The sequence below is a fragment of the Molossus molossus genome, unplaced genomic scaffold (assembly GCF_014108415.1).
Source record: "Molossus molossus isolate mMolMol1 unplaced genomic scaffold, mMolMol1.p scaffold_m16_p_9, whole genome shotgun sequence".
Classification (NCBI taxonomy): Eukaryota; Metazoa; Chordata; class Mammalia; order Chiroptera; family Molossidae; genus Molossus; species Molossus molossus.
Genome location: NW_023425403.1, coordinates 100937426 through 100954760, shown reverse-complemented (window position 1 = coordinate 100954760; position 17335 = coordinate 100937426). Strand labels below are relative to the sequence as shown.

Sequence of the window (17335 nt, the reverse complement as noted above, 5' to 3'; positions counted from 1 at the left end):
ACAAACATAAAATCAATAAGGAAATATCAATCTTAAATAATACATTAGACCTAGTGAACATAATTGATATTACAGAGCTCTTTATCTCAGAACACCAAAAAGATATTCTTTTCTAGTGCACATGGAACATTCTCAAGGTCAGAGTATATGTTAGGACACAAAGCTAGCCTCAACAAATTTCAGAAGATTGAAGTCATACTAAGCATATACTCTGACAAGAATGCTTTGAAATTGGAAATCAACTGCAAAACAAAAGTGGAAAAACACACAAATAGATGGAGAATAAACAACGTGCTACTAAATGGTGGTTGGGTCAAAAAAGAAATGAAGGAAGCAATAACAAGATACCTAGAGACAGATTAGAATGATAATATGACATATCAAAATTTGGGAGATATCATTACAGGCCTACCTAAAAAAAAATAAAATAAAAATACTATAAATAACCTGTGGAAAGTAGTATGAAGTTACCTCAAAAAATTAAAAATGGAACTTCCTTATGATTCAGAGATTCTAATTCTGGGAATTTATCCAATGAAACCCAAAACACTAATTCAAAAGAATATATGCACCTTGATGTTCATTGCAGCATTATTTTCAAAAGCCAACATGTGGAAGCAGTCGAGGAATGGGCAAGACAGCAATGGAACATTTACACACAGGAATACTTCTTGGCCATAAAAAAGGAAGAAAATTTTACCCTTTGTGACAACATGAATGGACCTGGAGAATGTTATGAAATAAGCCATCAGAGAAAGACAAGTACCATATAATTTCACTCATATGTGGAATTTAATGAACAAACTAGACTAACAAATAGAGACAGATTCATAGATAGAGACCAGGCAGACATGTCTGATGGGGGTGGAGATTTGGGGGGTGGAGGGATTGAGCAAAAAAGAAAAAAAAGAGAGAAACATCTCATTGACACAGACAATGGTGTGGTGATTGCGGCAGGAGGAAGGAGGTGGAAGAGGTTATGGGGGGGGGTAAATGGTGATGGAAAATAAAATAATAATAAAAATTTAAATAAATCACCAAACATTTTAACTTAAATACCTAGAAAAAGAAGATTGCAAACTCAAAAGTCTGCAGAATGAAAGAAATAATAAAATTAGAGCATAATTAAATGACAAAAGAGAACAAAAAGACAATAGAAAAAAATTAATGGAATAAATAGTTGGTCCTTTGAACAAATTATTGAAATTGACAAGCCTCTGGATAGACCCACTAAGGACAAAAAAGATTCAAACAAAATCATAAATGAAAGAGAAGTTACAATGGATCCCACAGAAATACAAAGGACTATACAAGAATACTATGTAAGTCTATATACCACCAAATCAAGAGCCTAAAAGAAATGGACAAGTTCTTAGAAATGTATAACCATCCTAGACTGAATCATGAAGAACTGGAAAAACTAAATAGACCAATCAACAGTGAAAAAATTGAACAGTAATCAAAAACCTCCCAAAAAGTAAAAGTCCGGGGCCTGATGGCTTCATTAGTGAATTCTACCAAACATTCAAAGGAGATTTGATACTTATTATTCTCAAACTCTTCCAAAAAAATTGAAAAGATGCAACACTTTCCAACTTATTTAATGTGGCCAACATTATCCCGATACCAAAACCTGGCAGACAACACACAAAAAAGAAAATTACAGACAAATATCTCTAATAACTATAGATATAACAATCCCAAACAAAATACTAGCAAATCAAATACAACAATATATTAAAAAGATAATGTATCATGGTCAAAGGGGAGGGGCAGGGTCCATTCCAAGGACACAAGAAAGGCTCAACATATGCAAATCAATCAATGTGCTATACAACATTAATAAAATAGAGGATAAAATCATATGACCAATGGATACAAAAATAAGCATTTGACAAGATACAACATCCATTTATGATTAAAGTGCTAAATAGAGTGGGTATAGAAGGAATGTACCTCAATATAATATAGGCCATATTTGATAAACCTTCAACTAATATCATATTCAATGTGAATAACTGAAAGCTTTTTCTCTAAGATAAGGTAGAAGTAAAAGTGTCACTTTTTGTTGATGGCATGATTCTTTATACAGAAAACCCTAAAGACTTGACCCAAAGCTACTAGAAACAAATAAACAAAGACAGTAAAGTTGCAGGATACAAAAATCAATGCATTCCTATGTAGTAACAACAAAATTTCAAAAAAAGAAATAAAAAAAAATTCCTTTTGCAATTGCAACAAAAAGATTAAAATACACCTAGCAATGAACTTAAAAGGTTGTGAAGGATCTCTATCCTGAAAACTACAAGTCATTACTGAAAGAAAATGAGGAATAAACAAAGAAATATAAAGACATTTGAGTGCATGAATTGGAAGAATCAACATAGTTATACTGGCCATATTACCCAAAGCAATATGCAGATTTAATGTAATCCCCATGAAAATCCCATGGACATTTCTCAAAGAAATAGAATTTAAAAATCATCAGATTTCAATGGAATCACAAAAGACCCCAAATAGCCAAAGCAATCATGAGGGGGAAAAAAAGAGAAATATAGAATTATCACACTCCCTAACTTCAAATTATACTACAAATTTACAATAATCAAAACAGTATGTTATTGTCAGGAAAACAGGTACACACAGACCAGCTGAACAGAACTGAGAGCCCAGAAATAAACCCACATGTATGTAGACTACTGATTGTTGCCAAAAAGCCAAAAACATACAATGGAGAAACAAAAGTTTATTAAATGAATGGTGCTGAGACAATTGGAAATTCATATGCAAAAGGATGAACCTAGATTGCTGTTTGACCCCATACACCAAAATTAACTCAAAAATGGATCAAAGATCTAAATTCAAGACCTGAAACAATTATATACATAGAAAACACAAGTATTAAACTTACAGATCTTGGTCTCAGAGAAGATTTTATGAATTTGACCCCAAAAGCAAGGGAAGTAAAAACAAAAATAAATGAATGGGACTATATCAAATTTAAAAATTCTACACAGCACAAATAAAAAATCCATAAACAACAACAAAAAAATCAACAAGACAGACAGCCAACAGAATGTGAGAACATAATTGTAAACAATACATCCAGTAAGGGGCTAATATCCAAAATATATAGTGAACTTATTCAACTAAACAGCAAAAAATAAGTAATTCAATTAAAAATGGGCAGAGGACCTGAACACAAAAATGGTCAAGAGATATATAAAAAGATGTTTAGAATTCAGATTCCAACATGGGCAGGCAGAATCAGAATGAGGGTGAGAGTGTAAGTGGGTGAGCATGTATGTGAGAAAGCGTGTGTGAGAAAGTGTGTGTGGGTGAGCAGTTGCTGTTTGGTGGGGGAACTCAGGGTGAGCTGCTTGGGCATTCCAGTGGAGGGAGCTGCCAGCAGAAGTGCACTCCCTGGCTGGGTGCTTCTTCCCTCTCAGGATCAGAGAGAGCACCATTTTGGAGGGTCCTACACATGAGAAGGTGGCAGGGAATAGTAGAGACCCAGCACCCTGAGGCCACAGATAGACATGTCCAGTCCCACCTCCTCTCTCCAGCAGCAGAGGGTCCTGCCACCCTCATGGGACCCACCAGCAGCAGCAAGCTACCAGTCCCATTGCATCCATGAGCTGCCGACACCACAAAGCCCCACCACAGCAGACAGCCACTGTTTCACTGCCCCCATTACAGTAAAGAGGTGACAACCCCGCTGCCATCACTGAGAGCCACTAGTGCCCCCAGACAACTGTATGGAATCTGAGCATGCGTGACCTGCCACAAACTAATTCCCCTGGACAAAACAACCTGCTCTCATGACCTGGTCCACCCTACCTGGCCCTGAACCACAGGATTGATAAAATGTTGAGACAAAAAAGACCCCCAAATGATAGAAAAGGAGGAATCACCAGAAAAGGAACTAAATAAAATGAAGGCAAGCAATTTATCAGACAAAGAATTCAAATTAATGGTTATAAGGGTATTCAAACAACTTAGTGAGAATTATAAACAGCTCAATGAGAATTATAAAGAACCCAGTAGAAACTACATTAGCAGGGAACAAAAAAAGAGGTAGAAATCATGAATAAAAATCAAATAGAAATCGCCCAGCAGGTGTGGCTCAGTGGTTGAGTGTCAACCCATGCACTAAGAGGTTGCCAGTTTGATTCCTGGTCAGGGCACATGCCCAGGTTGTGAGCCTGATCCCCAGTAGGGGGCATGCAGGAGGTGGCCAATCAGTGTTCTCTCCCATCAATGTTTTAATCACTCCCTCTCCCTTCCTCTGTCTCTAATAGAGCAATAAAGAAAAAAAAATTTAAGTCAAGTAGAAATGAAGAATGACAGCTGATTAAAAAAAAATACCTTGGAAGAATTCAATAGTAGATCAGAAGAAACTAAAGATCAAATTAGTGAGTTAGAACACAAGGTAGAAAAAAAACATGCAATTAGAAAAGCAAATGGAAAAAAATATATTTAAAAATCATAAGGAAAGTTTAAGAGAGCTTTGGAACAATACAAAACATAACAAAATTCACATCATAGGGGTATCAGAAGGAAAAGAAGTGGACAAAGGAATAGAGAACCTGTTTTAAGAAGTAACTACAGAGAGACATCTATCCCCAGGCAACAGAAGCATAAACCAGCAGCTGAGACCTATCCCCAAAAACTACAACAAACGCTGAGCAGGAGCTGAGCCCCATGGGGCAGCAGCACTCGCCAGCCTTCAGCAGCGAGACCTGGGGCTCCACGGAGGCCTGTGCGGTCCAGTAGCTCACAAGAGCAGTGGGAAGCCGGAGCCTGAGAGAGACTGGTGCAATCCAGCAGCCCTCCCGTGGGACCAGCAGGGTGCAGGGGCACCAGAGAGGCTTGTGCAACCCAGCATGGACTGTACCATCCAATTACCTGTGGGACCTACCCCTGTAGGTCCTGCAGTACCAGAAAGGCCTCTGTGACCCAGCAGGGACTGCTCAATCTAGTTACCCACAGGGCCTGCGGGGTGCTGAAGCACCAGAGATGCCTGTGCAACCCAGCAGCCCATAACATAGGCATAGAGCCTGGTCCCCAAAGGGACTGTGCTATCCAGTTACCCCTGGACCTGCAGGGTTTTGGGGCACCAGGAAGGCCTTTGCAACTCAGCTGCAACAAGATAGGCATAGAGGATGTGAAAAATGGAGGCACAGTTAATAGAAGCTACACAGAATATATCCCAGGACCAAATGGGAATTACAATTAAAATAAAGACACATCCTTGAAAAAAAGCAGGATATGACCATATAACCAGGGACACTGGTAGGATATCCAGAGGTGCAGAAGGGTGGTGGGCTGGGAGCCCAGAGACAATAGTAGTCTTAGCTGTGAGCAGCACCCTTGGGGAATAAAGACCAAGCCCACTCCACAGAGCAGAGGGCCAGGACCGAGCGCTAAAATAGCTACAGCCACTCACCTGGGGGCTATGGCTGAAGGAGGGCAAACTAGCCTGGAACTCTGTGGGGACACCAGGTATTTGGAGAGCACTCAGAGTTTTTGCTGAGTTGCGGCCACAAAGGATGGTGGACAGTGTGCTCCTTCCCAGAGCTGTGGGGGAAAGCAGCAGCCCCCCCCCCCCCTTCGGATATTGAGCCTTTCCCAGGAGAGGCAAAGAAATAAAAATTGAAGCTCATCAATAACTGGCATCTATCCCACCCTCTGGAAATCCTCTTCTGCAGAACACCAGGGGCTACATTCCAAGGCACTGAGTAACTGAGGCTAATAGCCACCAGGAAAAAGCTAGCGGATAACTGAACTATTCCTGGGCTTGCAAATCTACCCAGGAAAGTAAGACTTGACAGTGGTGTTTAACATGCAACCACCCAGGCTCATCCAAACATGAAGGAGCCACAAACAGCAGAACACCAACACCCACAGGGAAAATTTGGCAAGCCCCAAAACCTACTGAGATAGCCAAAATGGTGAAACAAAGAAACAAATCCCTAATGAAAGACCAAGAAAACACTATTGAAGAGGAGTTAAATGAAATGCAGCTAAGCAAATTATCAGAGGTAGAGTTTAGAGCCATGATCTTGAGGAAGCTCAACAGCATGAGTAAGGGCATCAGCACCATGGGTAAAGATATAGAAACATTGAAAACCAACTAAGTGGAAATGAAGAATGACATAGCAGAAATTAAGAACACATTGGAAGAACTAACCAGCAGAGTAGAGGAAGCTAAGGATTGGATAAATGAATTAGAAGACAGAGTAGAAAAAATCAACCAATCAGAAAACCAAAAGGAAAAACCCCCTCAAAAACAGGAATAAAGCATAAGAGAACTGAGGGACACCAGGAAATGTAATAGCATTTGCATCATAGGAGACCCAAAAATGAAGACAATGGGCAAGGGTTAGAGAATATATTTAAGAAACAGTGACAGAAAACTTCCTAACTTGGTAAAGGAAGAATATATTCAAGTTCAAGAAGCACAGAGAGCACCAAGTGAGAAGAACCCAAACAAGCCCACACCAAGACACATAGTAATTAAAATGCCAAAAATTAAAGACAAAGAGAGAATCCTAAAGGCAGCAAGAGATAAGCATCAGGTTACCCACAAAGGAAACCCCAAAAGACTCTCAGCTGACTTCTCAACAGAAACACGACATGCCCAAAGGGAGTGGCATGAGGTCATCAAGGTCAGGAAAAATGAGGATCTGAATCCAAGACTACTCTATCCAGCAAGGCTATCATTCAAAATGGAAGGTCAAATAAAAAGCTTCATAGACAAAAAAAAAAGGCTAAGGGAATATATTAACACCAAATCAGCACTGCAAGATATGCTAAAAGGACTGCTGTAATTAGTAGAAGAAATAGGAAGAAAAATAGAACCACACTAAACAAAAATGGCAATAAATAAGTACATATCAATTATCACCTTAAATGTGAATGGTTTGAATGCTCGGATAAAAAGACACAGAGTAGCTGACTGGATAAGAAATCCTGACTCATCTATGTTGTTTACAAGAGACCCACCTCACAACAAAAGGTGTACATAGGTTGAAAGTGAAAGGATGGAAAAAATCTTTCAAGCAAGTGGAAAGAAAAAAAAAAGCTGGGGTGGCAATACTCATATCTGATAAAGTAGATTTCAAAATGAAGACCGTAACTAGAGACAAAGAAGGCCACTACATAATATCAAAAGCATCTATCCAACAGGAAGATATAATACATGAACTCAATATAGGAACAATAAAATATATTAAAAATCTTCTAGAGGACTTTAAAGGAGAAATCAACAGAAATACAACTGTAGCAGGGGACTTCAACACCCAGCTGGCATCACTGGATTGATCATCTAGACAAACATTTAACAAGGAAACACAGATTCTAAATGAAGTGTTAGATCAAATGGATTTAATAGATATCTACAGAGAATTACACCCCAAAACTGCAGAATTCACATTCTTCTCATGTGCACATGGAACATTCTCAAAGAAAGACCGCATATTAGGGCACAAACTAAGTCTCTACAAGTTTAAGAAGATTGAAATCATATCAAGCATGTTCTCAGATCACAATGGCATGCAACTAGAAATCAACTGCAACAAGAACATGCAAAGACATTTGAAAACATGGAGGTTACATAGCATGTTATTGAATAATGAATGAGTTACCATGGAGATCAAGAAAGATATAAAAAAAAACTTCCTGGAAACCAATAAAAATGAACACACAGCAACACAAAATGGATGGGATGCAGCAAAAGTAGTTCTGAGAGGGAAGTTCATAGCACTACAAGCCTACCTGAAGAAGCAAGACAAATTTCCAATAGACTATCTAACCTCACAACTTAAAGAACTAGAGAGCAAACAAAAAGAAAACCACAGAGCAAGTAGAAGGAAGGAAATAGTAAAGATCAGAGCAGAAATAAATGACTTCAAGACCTAAAAAAGCAATTCAAAGGATCAATAACACAAAGAGCTAGTTCTTTGAAAAGATAAAAAGATTAATGGACCCTTAGGTAGACTCACTAAGAAACAAAGAGAGAGAACCCAAAGACACAAAGTCAGAAATGAAAGAGGAGAAATAATAACTGGCACCACAGAAATACAAAGGATCATTAACATATATTATGAACAATTATATGGCAACAAATTCGACAATGTAAGCGAAATGGACAAATCTCTAGAAACACAGTCTCCCAAAACTGAACCAAGAAGAGACTGGAGCAGACCAATAACATCAAAAGATATTGAAGATGTAATCAAGACTCTCCCAGTAAACAAAAGCCCAGGCATGGACGACTTCATGGGGGAATTTTACCGAACATTCAAAGAAGAACTAATACCCATTCTCCTCAAATTATTCCAAAAAATTCAAGAAGAAGGAAGTCTTCCAAACTCGTTTTATGAGGCCAGCATAATTCTAATTCCAAAACCAGAAAAAGACACTACAAAGAAAGAAAACTACAGACCCATATCCCTGATGAACATAGATGCCAAAAATCCTGAACAAAATACTAGCAAATCGAATCCAGCAATACATCAAAAAATTATTCACCATGACCAAGTGGGATTCATACCAGGGATGCAAGTCTGGTACAATATTCACAAATCAATAGCTGTGATATACCACATAAACAAAATGAAAGATAAAAATCATATGATCATATCAATAGATGCTGAAAAAGCAGTCGACAATATCCAGCACCCATTTCTGATAAAAACGCTCAGCAATGTGGGAATAGAAGGATCATATTTCGACATAATAAAGGCCATATATGAAAAGCCTACAGCCAACATCATACTCTATGGGCAAAAATTAAAAGCATTTCCCTTACCAACAATAACAAGACAAGGTTGCCCACTTACGCCACTCTTATTTAACATAGCAGTGAAAGTCTTAGACACAGCAACCAGACAGGAAGAAATAATAAAAGGGATCCAAATTGGAAAGGAGAAAGTGAAACTGTCATTATTCGCAGATGGCATGATACTATACGTAGAAAACCCCAGACTCCATTAACAATTTACTAGACTTAATAAATGAATTTGGCAAAGTAGCAAGATACAAAATTAACATAAAAAAATCCACGGCATTCTTATACATCAACGATGAACTCACAGAAAGAGAAACTATAAAAAAAAACCCCATTTATATCCTAGCAAAAAAATTTAGATACCTAGGATAAAGATAGTCTCTGTAATAAATGGTGTTGGAAAAATTGGACAGCTACATGCAAAAAAAATGAAACCAGACCATCAACTTACACCATACACAAGAAGAAACTCAAAATGGATAAAAGACTTTAATTTGACTTATGAATCCATAAAATTCTAAAAGAAAATATAGGCAACAAAATTTCAGACATCATATGCAGCTGAATTTTCACTGATACATCACCGAAGGCAACAAATACAAAGGAGAAAATAAACACATGGGAGTCATCAAACTCAAAAGCTTCTTCACAGCAAAAGAAACAATAATCAAAATGGAAAGGCAACCCACAGTATAGGAGAGCATAATTGCCAATGATATATCTGATAAGGGGTTGATTTCCAATATATATAGAGTGCTCACACAACTCAGAGGGAAAACAAAGAACTCAATTAAAAAATGGGGAGAGGAACTAAATAGACACCTCTTCAAACTAGACATACAAATGGCTAAGAGACATATGAAGAAATGCTCAACATCACTAATCATCAGAGAGATGCAAATTAAAAGAACAATGAGGTATCACCTCACACCTGTCAGAATGGCCACCATCAACAAGTCATCAAACAACAAGCGTTGGCAAGGGTGTGGAGAAAAGGGGATCTAGTACACTGCTGGTGGGAATGCAGACTGGTGCAGCCACTATAGAAAACCATATGGTGTTACCTCAAAAATTAAAAATTGGACTTCCATTTGACCCAGTGATCCCACTTCTAGGAATATACACTAAGAAGCCTGAAACACCAATCTGAAAGTATATATGTACCCCCATGTTTATAACAGCACTATTTACAATAACTAAGATCTGGAAACAACCCAAATGTCCATCCGTAGATGAATGGATAAAAAAGCAGTGGTACATATGCACAATGGAGTACTATGCAGCTGTCAGAAAGAAAGATCTCTTATCCTTTGAGACAACATGGAGGGACCTGGAAAGTATCATCCTAAGTGAAATAAGCCAAACAGAGAAAGACAAGTATCATATGTTCTCACTTATTTGTGGAATATAATGAACATAACAGTCTGAGGAATGGGGTAGTCCCAGAGACGTGGAAGTGGGGTACCGACTGACAATCCTCTGAAGAGGGAGTGGTGGGGGAGAGATAAACCACAGAACCTATATGCATGTATGCATGAACAATGGACATGGACAAGAAAGCTGGGGTCAGGGAGGGGTGAATCAGTTCAGGAAAAGGAGAAACTTCACCCTGGCCGGTTTGGCTCAGTGTTTAGAGTGTTGGCCTGAGGTCCAAAGAGACTGGGTTCCATTCCCGCTAAGGGCATGTACCTCAGTTGCAGTTTGTCCCTGGCCCTGGTTGGTCGTTTCAGTGCAGCCACTCGATGTGTCCCTTTCATGTCGATGTTTCTCTCTCTCTCTCTCTCTCTCTCTCTCTCTCTCTCTCTCTCCCACTCTATCTGAGCAAAAAAATGGAAAAATGTACTCAGGTGAGGAAAAAAAGAAAAGGAGAATCATCTGTAACAAAAATAAATTAATTAATTAATATTTTTTAAAAAAGTATCAACAGATAACTTCCCTAACCTGCAAGGAAAAAGTTACATAAGTCTTGGAAACACAGAGAGTCCCTAGCAAGATGAACCCAAAAAGACCCACACCAAAACATATCATATTTAAAATGGCAAACATTAAAAACAAAGAAAGATTCTTAAAGGTAGCAAGAGAGAGACAGAAAGTTACCTACAAAGAAGTACTCATTAGAATGTCTGCTGATTTCTCAATAGAAAAACTGTAGACCAGAAGTGAGTAGCATGAAGTATACAAAGTAATGAAAAGCAATGGACTGCATCCAAGACTATTCTATCCAGCAAGGCTATCATTCACAATTGAAGGTGTAATAAAGAGCTTCATAGACCAAAAAAGGCTAAAGGACTTTATTATCACCAAACCACCAATACAAGAAATGCTAAAAGAACTGCTTTAATACAAAGAAGAAATCTATAGAGAGAAGAACACAGGCATAAAGAATAAAAATGGCAACAAATAAGTACCTATCAATAATAACCTTAAATATAAATGCATTAAATGATCCAATCAAAAGATATATAGTAGCTGAATGGATAAGACAACATGACCCATATATATGCTGTCTACAAGAGACCCACCTCAGAACAAAAAAGTCACACAGAATGAAAGTCAAGGGGCAGAAAAAAATGTCCATGCAAATGGAAATAAAAAGGAGGCTGGGGTAGCAATACTTATATCTGACAAAATAGATTTCAAAATGGAGGCCATAACAAGAGATGATAAAGACCACTTTGTAATACTAAATGGATTGATACAACAAGAGGTTATAACCCTCGTAAACATACATGCACCCAATATAGGAGCATCAAAATATATATATTTATCCTCACCCGAGCACATTTTTCCATTTTTTGTTCAGGTAGAGTGGGAGGGAGAGAGAGGAACAGAGAGAGAGAGAGAGAGAAACATCGATGTGAAAGGAACACATCGAGTGGCTTCCACCCGCACGACCGACCAGGGCCGGGGACAAACTGCAACCGAGGTATGTGCCCTTAGCGGGAACAGAACCTGGGTCTCTCTAGACCGCAGGCCAATGCTCTAACCGCTGAGCCAAACCGGCCAGGGCACCAAAATATATTTTAAAAATCTTCTGGAGGACTTTAAGGGAGATATTGACAGCAATACAATCAGAGTAGGGGACTTTAGAACCCCACTGACATCACTGGACAGATCTTCTAGACAAAAAATTAACAAGAAAACAAGAAAGCTCTAAATGAAACACTAGATCAAATTTATTTAATTGACATTTACAGGACATTTCACTCCAAAACTGCAGAATATACATTTTTCTAAAGTGCACATGGGACATTCTCAAAGATAGGACACAAACTAAGTCTCTATAAGTTCTCTACGTGTTCAGACAAAAACTAAGACTCTACAAGTTCAAGAAGACTAAAATTATTCTAAGCATCTTCTCAGATCACAATGGCATAAAACTAGAAATCAACAACATTAAAAACACTCAAAAATATTCAAATACATAAAAATCAAATAGCATGTTATTAAACTATAAATGGGTTACCAAGGAAGAAATGAAAAGTTTTTAAAAAATAAGTGAAGATGAACATACAACCCAAAATCTTTGGGACACAGGAAAAGCAGTCCAGATAAGGATGTTCACAGCACTACAGACCTACAAGAAAAATCTCTAATAAACAATCTAGCCCTATTACTTGAGGAATTAAAAAGAGAAAAACAAGAAAAGCCCAGAGTAAACAGAAGGAAGGAAATAAAGATCAGAGCAGAAATAAATGAGTTAAAGACCAAAATAAATACAAAAGATCAATGAAACCAAGAGTTGATTTTTTGAAAAGATAAACAAGGTTGATGGGACTTCAGCCAAACTCCCCAAGAAATAAAATGAGAGGACCCAAAATAATAAAATCAGAAACAAAACAGGTGAAGTAACAACTGATAGCACCGAATACAGAGGATTTAAGAAAATGCTAAGAACAACTATATGCCAATGAGCAGGACAACCTAGGCTAAATGGACAAATGCCTAGAATCATACAATCCTCCAAAACTCAACCAGGAAGATTTAGAAAACCTGAACAGACCAATAATAACTTATAAAATTAAAGCAGTTAAAAAAACAAAAAACCTCCCAGCAAACAAAAGCCCTGGTCTGGGTGGCTTTACAGGAGATTTTTACCAAACATTTAAAGAAGAGCTAATACCTATTCTCTTGAAACTATTCCAAAAACTCTAAGAGGAAGAAACATTTCCAAGGTCTTTTTACAAGGCCGGCATTATCCTAATTCCAAAGCCAGGTAAAGATATTATAAAGAAAGAGAATTACAGGCCAATATCCCTGATGTACATAGATGCCAAAATCCTCAACAAAATATTAGCAAATAAAACCCAGAAATATATTAAAAAGATCATAAACCATGACCAAGTGAAATTAATTCCAGGGATGCAAGGCTGGTACAATATTCACAAATCAATAAATGAGATACATCACATAAACTGAAAGATAAAATTACATGATTATATCAATAAATACAGAAAAAGCATTCAACAAAACCCAGCACCCATTTTTTATTATAAACTGTCAGCAAAGTGGGAATAGAGGAATCAGAACTCAACATAATAAAGGTCATATATGAAAAACTTACAGGCAACATCATACTCAATGGGCAAAAACTAAAAGTGTTTTCCTTCAAAACAGAAACAAGACAGATGTCTGCTTTCACCACTCTTATTCAACATAGTACTGGAAGTCCTAGCCATAGCAGTCAGACAAGAAGAACTAAAAGGCATCCAAATTTGAAAGGAAGAAGTAAAACTGTCATTATTTGCAGATGACATGATACTGTATATAGAGAACCCTAAAGAGTCCACCAAGCCCTGGCCAGTTTGGCTTAGCGGTTAGAGTGTCGGCCTGCGGTCCTGAGAGACCTGGGTTTGGTTCCTGCTAAGGGCATGTACCTTGGTTGCAGTTTTTCCCCGGCCCTGGTTGGGTCATGCTGAGGGCAGCCACTCGATGTGTCCCTGGTTGGGTCATGCTGAGGGCAGCCACTCGATGTGTCCCTTTCATGTCGATGTTTCTCTCTCTTCCTCTCTCTCCCTCCCACTCTATCTGAACAAAAAACGGAAAAATGTCCTCAGGTGAGGATAAAAAAATTTTTTTTAAAAAAGAGTCCACCAAAAAACTAATAGGACTGATAAATAAATTTACTAAAGTAGTAGAATACAAAATATATATCCAGAAATTGGTTGCATTATATATAGCAATAATGAGGTATCAAAAGGAGAAACTAAGAAAACAACCACATTCACAATTGCTTTAAAAAAATACCTAGGTATAAATTTAACCAAGAATGTAAAAACCCTGTACTCAAAAATTATAAGACACTAAAGAAAGAAATTGAAGATTGAGAATAAGTGGAAACATATACCATATTTATGGATAGGAAAATTAACATCATTAAAACATTAATACTACCCAAAGCAATCTATAGATTCAATACAATTCCTATCAGGATATCAATGGCATATTTCACAGAACTAGAACAAATATTCCAAAAGTTTATATCAAACCACAAAAGACCCTGAATAGCATCAGTGATCTTGAGAAAAAATAACAAAGTTCAAGTAATCACACTACCTGATATCAAACAATGCTATAAGGGCCATACTAATTAAACCTGCATAGTAGTGGCATAAAAACAGACATATAGGTCAATGGAACAGAATAGAGGACCAGATATAAACCATGCCTTTAGAGTCAATTATATTTGCCAAAGGAGGCAAGAACATACAGTGGGGTAAAGAGAGTCTATTCAATAAATGGTATTGCGAATATGGCACAGATACATGCAAAAAATATAACCAGGATGCCTTCTTACACCATGCACAAGAGTCAAATTAAAATGGATGAACGAGTTAAATGTTAGACTCAAAACCATAAAAATCCTAGAAGAAAACAGAAAGTAGAATCTTGATTTCTCATAGTGATATTTTTATCTGGAATATCTCCTCTAGTAAGGAAAACAAAAAAATAAACTAATGGTACTACCCCAAACTAAAATTTTTGCACAGCAAAATCAAAAGTCAACCCACTGGATGGGTGAACATATTCACCAATGATACATATGATAACATACAAAATTTATAAAGAACGTATGAAACTGAACATCAGAAAAACAAACAATCAAGTTTAAAAAATGGGCAAAGGTCTTGAACGGATACTTCTCTAAAGAGTACATACAGAAAGCCCATAAATATTTGAAAAGATGCTCAAGGTCACTAATCATCAGAGAAATGAAAATTAAAATCACAATGAGATATCACCTCACACCTATTAAAATGGCTATCATCAGCCCTGGCCAGAGATTCCCGGGTTCGGTTCCTGCTCAGGGCATGTACCTTGGTTGCAGTTTGTCCCTGGCCCTGGTTGGGGTCGTGTGGGTGGCAACCACTTGATGTGTCTCTCTCACGTCAATGTTTCTCTCTCTCTCTCCCTCCCGCTCTATCTGAGGATAAATGCAAAAATGTCCTTGGGTGAGGATTAAAAAGAAATGACTATCATCAATAAATCAACAAAAACAAGTGTTGGCAAGGATGTAGAGAAATGGAACCCTCGTGTACTGTTGGTGGGAATGCAGATTGATGCAGCCAGTGTGGAAAATAGTATGGAGTTTTCTCAAAAAATTAAAAATGGCACTGCCTTAAGACCCAGTGATTCTACTTCTGGGAATATATCCACAAAACCCAAAGCACTGATTCAAAAGACTATATGTACCCCTATGTTCATTGCAGTGTTAACTACAATAGTCAAGTGCCCATCAATATATGAGTGTATTAAAAAGCAGTGGTACATTTACACAATGGAATACTACTCAGCTGTAAAAAAGAAGAAAATCTTATTCTTTGTGATGGCATGGATAGACCTGGAGAGCATTATACTAAGTGAAATAAACCAGTCAAAAAAAGAAAAGTACTCCCCTGGCTGGTTTTCTCAGCGGTTAGAGCATTGGCCTGCAGTCTAGAGAGATCCGGGTTCAGTTCCCACTAAGGGCACGTTCCTCGGTTGCAATTTGTCCTCAGCCCTGCTTGGGTCTTGCGGGTGGCAGCCACTCGATGTGTTCCTTTCACGTCGATGTTTCTCTCTCTCTTTCTTCCTCTCTCCCTCCTGCTCTATATTAACAAAAAATGAAAAAAAATGTCCTCAGGTGAGGATAAAAAAAGAAAGAAAGAAAAGTACCATATAATTTCACTCATATGTGGCATCTAATGAACAAAATGAACTAACAAGCAAAATATGACAGACTCATAGATAGAGAGCAGGCTGACAGCTGTGGGGGGAGGAGTCTGAGTGTGGTGGGGTAAGGGATTGAGCAAAAAAGAAAAGAGAGAGAGAAAAAGCTCATGAAGGAGGACAACAGTGTGTTAATTGCCAGGGGTGGGACATAAGGGGAGGTGGATTAGGGTATAGGGGGATAAAAGGTGATGGATGAAGACCTGTCTTGAGGTGCTAAACACACAATACAGTGCACAGATGATGTGTTGTAGAATGAAGTATAGATTATATCTACTCATATTTACTGTACTAGAAAATTAAAACAAAATTTTAAAATATTAATTCACTAAAAATACTATGCAACTGGAAGAAAGATCTTTTACCCTTTGAGATGACATGGAAGGACCTGAAGAGTATTATGCTAAGCGAAAGAAGCCAATCAGAGAAAGACACGTATCACATGACCTCATCTATATGTGGAATATCATGAACAAAATAACCTGATTAGCAAAATAGATCCAGAGACATGGAAGTAGGGAACAGACTGACAAACCTCAGAGGGAAGGGAGTTGGGGGGAGAGAGATAATTAAATGTATATGTATAACCAATGGACACAGACAACAGTGTGATGAAGGAGTTGGGGGGGGGCAAGAACAGGGAGGAAGGTGTCAATGGGGAAAAAAGAAGGGACATCTATAACACTAACAATAAAGGGAAACTTAAAAAGAAAAGGGAAGATGCTTAACTTATTAGCTATAAAGTAAATTCAAATCTAAACCACAATGAGGTACCACCACACACGTATTATAATAGCTACTATCAACACTAGAGATAACAAGTGTTGCAGATAACAAGATGTGGAGAAGAAAGAACCCTCATACATTGCTGGTGAGAATGTACAGGTGCGATGAAAAACAGTGTAAAGGTTCTTCAAAGAAATTAAGGTTTGAGCTACCATATGACCTAGCAACCCTCTTTCTGGATACCCACCCCACAAATTGAAAACATTGTGTGATGATACATGGACCCCTTTGTTCAGTGCAGCATTATTCATGGTAACAAATATGTGGGAACAACCTAAATGTGCTTAGATGGATTATTAGATAAAGAAGATTTGGTACATATAAATCATGAAATACTATCAGCCATAAGATGAAATATTGCCATTTGAGACAACATAAATGAATACTGAGAGTATCATGCTAAGTGAAATAAGTCAGATAAAAAAGGCCAAAAATCATGTGATTTAACTCATATGTGATATATATAACATAAAGCAACAAATAAAACAAATAACTGGGGAAAAAAAGTCACTGACACAAAAAATATTTTGGTGGTTACTAGATGGA

At 37.7% G+C, this 17335-nt stretch overlaps 1 protein-coding gene across 1 annotated transcript in view; it reads right to left on the bottom strand.

The window, feature by feature from the left end:
• The window catches only part of LRRC63 (leucine rich repeat containing 63), a 127751-nt gene that overhangs the window by 97236 nt on the left and 13180 nt on the right, over positions 1–17335 (bottom strand). The gene's annotated exons all lie outside the window — the stretch shown is intronic.